Genomic DNA, 8,675 nt, shown 5'->3' with positions numbered 1-8,675 from the left:
GAAAAAATGGAGCCAGAATTCGATGAAGTTATGAAAGATCCCATTTTTTCACAGATTATGGTTATCCAGAAGAATGATCTGAAGTTTTCGGCGAGGTTGGTACACTCTTTCTTGTGTAAGGAGTTGATGACAAGCAAGAGACATGAGAAGTGGTTCACTTTCGCTAAGAGACCTCTGCGTTTTGGATTGCAAGAGTATCATGCTGTCACTGGTTTGAAAGTGAAGCGAGAGAATAACAGTGGGTTAGTGACATGGAAAGATGATGATGGTTTTTGGAGCAAGCAGATAAAGACAAATGGAAAAATAAATTTGCAGATCATTAAAAAGAAGCATTTGGAAGAGAGCAATACCTGGACTTGGGTTGATAGGGTGAGACTGATATATCTTTGCGTTATTATGGGTGTGGTGATGGGGAAGGATGAGAAGGTGAATATCCCGCATCTGTACATGAAGTTGGCGATGGATTTGGAAAAGCTTCAGAATTACCCATGGGGTCTATATTCGTTTGATTTCCTTCTGAAGCAAATTGATAAAACAATGCATAAATTAGAGCAAAATCCTCTATAACGTTTTTCTGTAACTCTTCTAGAGAAGACTTCAATTCCAAAACAAGTAACCTTCCCCCTTTTTTATCAACATTAAAACTCCAACCTGAAGATACAACCAATTCTCAAACACCACATGAAGCATAGACATGAATCATGGTAGAAATAATGTGAAAATTTTGTGAAAATTTTGTGAAGAATCAATGGAATATAGAAGACGGCGAAGAAGGTTGCCAAGGTTTTTTTTGTCACTTTTTTTTGTTCCTTTTTCGCTTTTTTTTTTTTTTTTAAAATCGATTTTTAAAAAAATATAAAAGTGAATATTCTCAAATATTTTGTTTCCATATTTTTAGGAACTGATTTCTTATCCGTAGAATACAACTAATATGTAGAAATCAGTTTCTACAGTTTTTTAGAATTATAGTAATGTTTAGAATTTGATTTCTACATGTTTTAGATTTATAGTAAATCTGTAGAAGTCGGTTTCTACATGTTTTAGAATTAGATTAATGTGTAGATTTTGATTTCTAAGAATTTTAGAATGGTAGGTTAAGCGCGGAATGTGTATTCTACATATTTGTAGAATACTCCTATTTACGTAGATCACGTATTCTAAACATTGTAGATTCAATGAAAAAAGTAGATTTCATTTTCTACTTCGTAGAATGTCATTTCTATTTTTTTTAGAACATAATCTGAAATTTATAATTTTAACTTTTTTATAACTGGAAAATATATCATTAAGTTCATATAAGTATTTTAACAAATGTTACTATTTTTCCAAAAAAATTTTGTTTGTAAAACTATTTATTAAAATTATTTTCATAAATATTAAAGGGTATTATAGGAAAATATGACACAAAATATAGATTAGTCTAAAAAGACATAGTTACTACTTTTTTACTCTAAAAAACAGTTTTCCCTAGATTTTAACATGATTTTTTTTTGTTACATCACACGATATGTGTGCTCACAAGGAATACATATCATTTAACGTTACAAGTCTGCTTATTCAAACCGACACGGGAAGAACATCTTTCAATATCGACTACATACATGTTATTTCGGCTTTTGTGAACATGGTTTTCTCAAACAAAAAATTCAAAAAATTCAGTCAATTTCAATAACTTTCATTTTTTTTTTCTCTTACTCAACATCTGCCTTCTCTCTAGAAAGTCACAAACTCAGATTATGGTTCTCCGACTCCAGCGGCTTTCACAGAACCGGAGTCGGGTTTAATCTTTTTTGTCTTTTCTGTGATAATCGAGGATGATCTCTCTTTTGCTTCTTTCTACTTAACAGTAGATCTCTTCTCCGAAGGGATTGAAGTTGGAGCTGATCATCATACGCTTCAATCGGTTGTCAGTGCATGCCCTTTCTAGTCGTTTTAGATGAGATCTATTTTGTTGAAGCCCTAGCTTCGGGTTGAATGATTTTGCATGTTGGATTCGAATTATCTTTGTACCGGCTTTGTATCAATCTTCTGCCTTTCGGTTGAATACAAAGTCGATTGGATTGACTCCTTGTCATTTAACTTCAGATCTGATCGAGATCTATCCTATCGTCAAGCTTCCTTGTGGCGTTGCATGTCGTGTTATCCGACTCCGTCTCTTCCGGTCAAGCGTAGGAACACTTTGTTGTTCTGTCTCGCCGGTGATTGAAGCTTTGTTCCTTGAAATTGTTGGGCTATTCACTATAGGAGGTCCTTCTTCTTAGTGGTTTTGGTCCTATGGTGACTCCACCGTTTGTGTTTCACAAAGATTCTTCTTTGAATTGACATGCATAATTGTTCTAAGATGTTTGGGTTTCTTTTGATCTTCATCTATTTGACTTAGTTTTGGGTTTCGTAGCCTTTAAGTTTAGTTCTCTTTCAAGTTGAATGTGGGCTTATGATTCTGGTGACTGATGTGTTTGTCAGTCGGCTTTGATTCCGGGATTAACTCAATCGCCGGCTTGTGTAATATGTTCAAGTTAATGTAATCAAATCTTTCAGTGTTTAAAAAAATACACCTTTGCGCGGATAAGTTTTGGCATCTTTTAAGATTTTACCATTGGGAGTCGAGTAAGTGACTTATCTCTTGCGTTCATTATTGATCATTATTTTCAACATCTTAACAATTGTTCTTAGTATTGTAGAAAGCCATACACCAACTATTCGGGTTTGTCTTCATAGCATAGTCAATGACGTGGACTTGAATCACTGTTGAACATCTTGCCTAGATTGATTCTCTCCATGGTATGTATCATCGTAGCTCAGTGCGAGCTTCTTTCTATACATGTAGTTTGATTAGTTTTTTCATGCTTAGACTTTCAAGCTTCTCGTATGTATGTGTATGGCAAACATTTTTTGTCCAATCTCTGGTGACTCTAATCCGGTAGCTCCTATCAGTATTGGAAACATAATCATATATGTAACCATTCGACAATCCGACATAAGTACAAACATATTCAGTCACCAATTTTTTGACGATCTGAAACAATATATATCCCTCTTCGGCAGAGCCTATGTGTTAAAAAAAGAGGCAACTGCCTCAGGCCCCTTTTCATATGGTTAATTCTGGGGTCCCATTTTTTACGATCAATTGGTCTAAAAATATTTTTACATATCTAGTTTTATTAATAATTTTATACAAATTTAATTGTATCATCCTTTTCCGGTCTAAATTTTTTCTATAGTTTTAGCTTTTGAATATTCACTTTTTAATTGTTTTCTGTATATGTTTTATTTTTTTCATGGTTTTATCATATACTCTTCTTATTCTTTTGTAATGTTGGATACTTTTATAACTTTTCAATGACAGTTTTTATATTTATTTATCAGCATGGGTGTGATTTTTGAGGGTCATCATTCTTTGAATACATGTAAACAATCTTAATAAATATTTTTCATTAACTATTTTTATATTTATGTTTACTAACTTCACAATCAGAAAAATAAAATAAAAATTATTAAGGCCCGATTTTCAGAATTGCCTTAGGCCCCATATAGTATAGGAATGGCACTGCTCATCAGTGTCTTCTAATCACAAACTAGCATTCACCTTCTTCATAAACCACGTCCAATAATTCAATATGTCTTCTATTCAAACAACATCCATGCTACATGGTAGATATCATTATCAATATCTTGTCATAGAGAAACAAACAACTAGCAAGCCTTTCATTTACATCTTAAAAGCAGCTACCAACTCCTTTAAGTTGCTTAAACATGTCAATTTTCCTGAGTTTCTAGATATTGTAAAAGTAAATGCAGAACACCTACACAGAACTAAACTTCCTCATTTATGACAATATCAACTTTCACATAAGAATTAGGATTATTGACTCTAACATAATCTTTGAGACGTACAAACTGTTCATCATATACGCTCTCAATCAACATCAATGCTTTATTCATAACACGTTAACACGGAGATCTTGATAGTGTGGTCTTCCACCTTTCGCTAACCAACTCTTCTATTATTATTTTTTGATAATCCAAGGGTTCCCCGCTTCGCGGGTCATTCCCCTGGGCCCGGTCAAGCAGCGGTCTACTTCACCCGGGAGGACTGTACCTGGGCTGGATCGAACCCAGTACCGCTTTGGTGTCCAGAAGAGGCAGGGTAGTTTCCGCATGTGGAGGGAATCGAACCCGGATGGTGGTTGCCACCACAGGCCCATCCTGCCACTTGGACTACCTCCTCCGGACAACTCTTCTATTTTATAGGCAAAATATATTATGCCTCCTCTCTTGAATCATATATAAACAATCTTGTAATAACCAAGATTTTAACCATCCTGATTAAACTAAATTTGTTTTTGATATGTTATAGAAATTTTCTGGCATAGTAGTCAAAATCCACTATGAAATCTCGACAACTGAAAATCTTAATCAGGGTCATAAAACATCGAGATATACTCCAAACAGTTGGATATTCAAGGATTCTTTAACTAACTAACGAAAGTTGAGCAATGAAATTTTGGTCGTGTGAGAATATTATGTAGTGCTTATGGAAACTTGTTACTGCTCGACGGGGTGCCTTTTAGTGCTGGCAACACGCCTTTTTACATCTTAATATAACTAATTAGCATTGACGAAATATTAAAATTATTCGATATGATATTAACATTTTCGTAAAAGAAGTATTTCATTGCCCATATGAGATAAGCTGATAAGGTGTTGTTGAAAATTATGAATCTCAAGGGAAGTATTAATGCTCCGACCATACACGGTTAAGGGACTTCCTACAGTCATTCACTTGGTCGGTGGGTCAATTTTGTGCGATGGACAGTGTGTTAATTTTTTGGAAGCTTGAATTATTTGTTTACTGACCTTGCATTCACCACATGACATTTTCACGTACTTTGGTCTTGCTCACACGATATCGTAAATCACTTTCCGATAAGTTACCGATAATTTGATTACTCTAACTCAAGTACACTTAGCTCTGAAGTTTTATCCGAATGTGTGCCCAAAAAGATAAGCGCACTTTGGGGACTTAGATAGGTAAATCAATTTTATAAGCCTTTCATCGTATACGAGAAATCGAGATTTTACTGTTCACCCACTCGCATAGTGCACAAACTGTTCACCCACTCGCATAGCGCAACATCCTCGTTGTGCACCACCAACAGGTCTGAAGACACTTCCCGAGGTAGCTAACCAACTCTGATACCACTTGTAATGTTCCGACCACCAATGACTAATATGCTCCCACACCCGCTCACTCGGTCGATGGGTCCATTCCGTGCGATGAGCAGTGCATTAATGTTTTGGAAACTCAAAATACTTGTTTAGTCGTCGCGCAATTACACATGACCTTTCCACATGTTTTGACATCACTTACGAGATTTTGCAAATCACTTTTCGATAAGTTATCCGTCCTTTAACTATTATAACTCAAACACGATTAACTATGAAATTTTCTTTATATGCGTGTCTGGAAAAATAAACACATTTTAATAATATAGATAGCTAAACCAATTCTACTAAATTTTTCATTATATACCAGAAATTGGATAATATAGAAGTATGTTTCGTAAAAAAATTATAGATCTTGATTAAAACATGAGGACATGGAACAGAGACAACACACGAGCAATCAACTAAGAAACCCAATTACCGATACTCTTGCCGTTTCTAAAAGGCGACGACCAAGAACTCTAGCTCATGTTTTGTAAACCTTCTTACATCATAGGTTCTACATAAGTGACGCCGACGGTCAAACACCTTCAAAGTCTACTGACGACAACGGTTCTAAATCTGACCTCATTCTATCAATATACATACTTTTATGGATATAAATTGCTCGAAAATTATCCAAACATTGTCTTTGAAGACATGCCAAGTTTCTGACAAAAAAATGCGTCTTGCTTCTTAGAGATTTATTTTCCACTGAACGTAAAGGTTGTGTTGTTACAAAATGACCCATGGTTTATAATTGTGTAAATATAGGACTTTTAGATACCTAAAATGGACCCTGATTAGGTTTAAAACCAAGTTGCCTACTCTAACTTTTCCCAAAACAGAGGAAACAAAGTAACTATCATTCTATCAACATTTTTTATATTCTAGTCAGAACAGTCTCAGCTATAGTTGCATGATGATTAATGAGACAGATATTTTTGTTCAAGAAAAAATAAGAGGTCTCCATAAGGAGCTTCTCACTGTCGAATCTCTGAAATACCATTACCAGTAATGTCGTTAGTTCGCCGGAGGAGTTGTTTCTCACTGGAGTAACGTGATCGATGGATGTGCGTGGTGGTTACATCATGCTGTGAATCGGTGGTTCCTGTGAACCCAAGAATGTCATCACAGATTCACAGCCATGTGGTTTCTCTTGATCATGTTATATATTGATTGACATCAACGCAGTTTGACTTTCTATAGTTTTAAAAGATTTGCTAGTTAGCTGAGAATCACATTTGTTAATTGAAAACCCCTTTCAGAAAAAAAGAGAAGGAATTATATTTGTTAATTACTACTACGTTGATATAAAGTTTGACTACTTCATATTTAATTGTACAATGAATAAAAAGCAAAGGTGACGTTTTAGTGCGTGTAAGCATCATATCACAGTGTATACTTTTACGGAATATCACAGTGTATACTTTACGGAATATCACACAGTCGATGTTGAAATACATAAATTCCACGTGGCTGTCCTTGAAAGGAATATTCCAGCTCCGGTCAGCTGGCTTCCATCACAGGTTATCATGATCGCTGAGCCACACCTGAGATGCTCAAAGAGAGCCATATGCGTGCGTCTTCGACCTTTCATTCTATTCTTTCCTCTACAAGATAGGAAACTGTACGTACAACACAACTTTAAATATAGACTAGATCATATGATCTATCGATCTATTCGACAAAGCAGATTTTATTTTAAATTAATTAAATCAATTTTATAAATTAATTGAATGTTGTTTAGGTTAACTGCTAAGGGAGATTATAGATGAATAATATTTATTTAATGCGGCTTAATTAATATTATTCTATTTTTTTAATGTAATTTATCTTTCTAATAATTTGATTCATATTAAGTTTAAAACATAACTAGTGCTAAACATTTATCTTATTTTAGCAAAAAAAAAACATTTATCTTCAGATAATATAAATTTTGAATGTTTTCATAACTATTTTTATTATATCTAGTGTACAATATAGTTATTTTCAATATATCTTCATATAATAACATATGTACAAGATATTGTTTAATTTAATTTTAATTATTTCAACTATTTTCGTTATTAATTTCTAATAAAATCTCCGTAATTTGTTTGATTAACTGTATGATATATTTTTTATAAAATTTACTTGATTTCAATTTATTACATTTTATTTATATATTTTTAATTTAGTAAGAAAGTTTATTTGAATTTAAATGAATGTAATTTTTAGTTATAAAAATATGAATAAAAGAATCCATTAGTTTATTTGATGTGATGTCGATTGAAACTATTTTGTAGTATCTAAACCTGCAAAAATAAATCATACATATTTTTTATAAATTATTTGAATATTTTAGTCAATTATTTGATTTATCAAATAATTTGAAAGAAAATTTTAAAAATGTTATCAAAAAGATAAGACCTAGTATTTTATATTGTTTGGAGAACATATTAATTACTATATTGTTTCAAAACATAGATAGTATAATATTATTTCCATAATTAATTTATAATAAAACCGTGTATTTAATTTATAGTCTTACAAAAATTAGGTTCAACGAAATGTCATGGTTTTAGTAAAAGAGTAACATAACATATGCTTCTCCTTGTTTTCCGAACGCCACACAGTTTTGAAAACTAAAAAGAGACATAATTTTGCAGATGTTTTTTACAAAAAAACTAAACATCTCGGTTTCAGAAAAAAAACTAAGCATCTCCTTAATCATCTGTTTGACTGTCTCTCTTTAATTTTCAAAACGGTGTGGCACCGGCGCCGTATCTTATAATTTGTTACATGCTTCTAAATTATAATTTTAATTATTTTAATTTCAACATAAAAATATATACAAAATATATAATTATTTTTGAAATTATCTAAAACACTTGAATATATCCCCTATATATTATTTGTGAAACATTACAACTTCTTTTTGTAGCCACATGTCATCACTAGGATGATTCTTAGAATTACTAGAGAAATAGGTTGGTTCATCTAATTATATAATAAACTTTTTATTAAACTAACCATAAATTCATTATTAATGTCAATTATTATTTCCTTAAATAAAGATTACGGAATTGCCTAATGTGGGTAAAGTATATATGACAATTAATGATTTTGAATAAAAAAGATCTGATAAAAAAAATGTATCTTCTATCAAATTTGTTTAATTTAAAACTATTAAAATAACTTAAAAAAAACAAAATAACCATATTATAAAAATTTAGATTTTTCTGTATATTTTATATTTTGAATTTTAAAAAATGACTATAAATTACTAAAATTATTAAAAGTCTCACATTCAAATTTTGCGATCCATGGTTTAAAATTTTTGTTATGACAAAATACAAATGATTACAAAATCATATAAGTAAAAGTCTAATTTAATTAATCATTAAGATTTAAAATATATATGTATATATATATCATTCTAAATTAAACTATAAACCATATTGAATAAATAAATATTTTAGTTTCAA

Source organism: Brassica oleracea, chromosome C2 (genome assembly GCF_000695525.1).
Source record: "Brassica oleracea var. oleracea cultivar TO1000 chromosome C2, BOL, whole genome shotgun sequence".
NCBI classification, from domain to species: Eukaryota; Viridiplantae; Streptophyta; class Magnoliopsida; order Brassicales; family Brassicaceae; genus Brassica; species Brassica oleracea.
The sequence above is the reverse complement of the archived record's forward strand: the minus strand, read 5'-3'. Positions refer to the sequence as shown.